This window comes from Leptonychotes weddellii, chromosome 3 (genome assembly GCF_054177405.1).
Source record: "Leptonychotes weddellii isolate Sample4059 chromosome 3, ASM5417740v2, whole genome shotgun sequence".
Classification (NCBI taxonomy): Eukaryota; Metazoa; Chordata; class Mammalia; order Carnivora; family Phocidae; genus Leptonychotes; species Leptonychotes weddellii.
Window position 1 is genome coordinate 158,368,874 of NC_138371.1, and position 302 is coordinate 158,369,175.

Below are 302 nucleotides of genomic sequence, written 5' to 3' on the forward strand. Positions count from 1 at the left end.
GCCGGATACGGAACGTGTAGCACCGTGAGCATTAGGGAGGTTTGCTGTGGAAGTGCTCCCAGATAAAAGCATTTGCCATATGCTCAGGCAAGCCTTATGTACTAAAAAACGCAGAAAAAAAATACCTTGAAAGCTTGATATTATAGTGAATGGAAACTGAATTTGCAATTTGATTCCTCTCAAATAAATGCTCACACGTTCTTTCAAGCTAGGCTGCTGCCTGGACAGTTTCCTTCTTCTGAACTTTGACAGATCACGAAGTCCTCAGAGAAGCTTTACTTCTGCTGCAATTCCTTACAAGA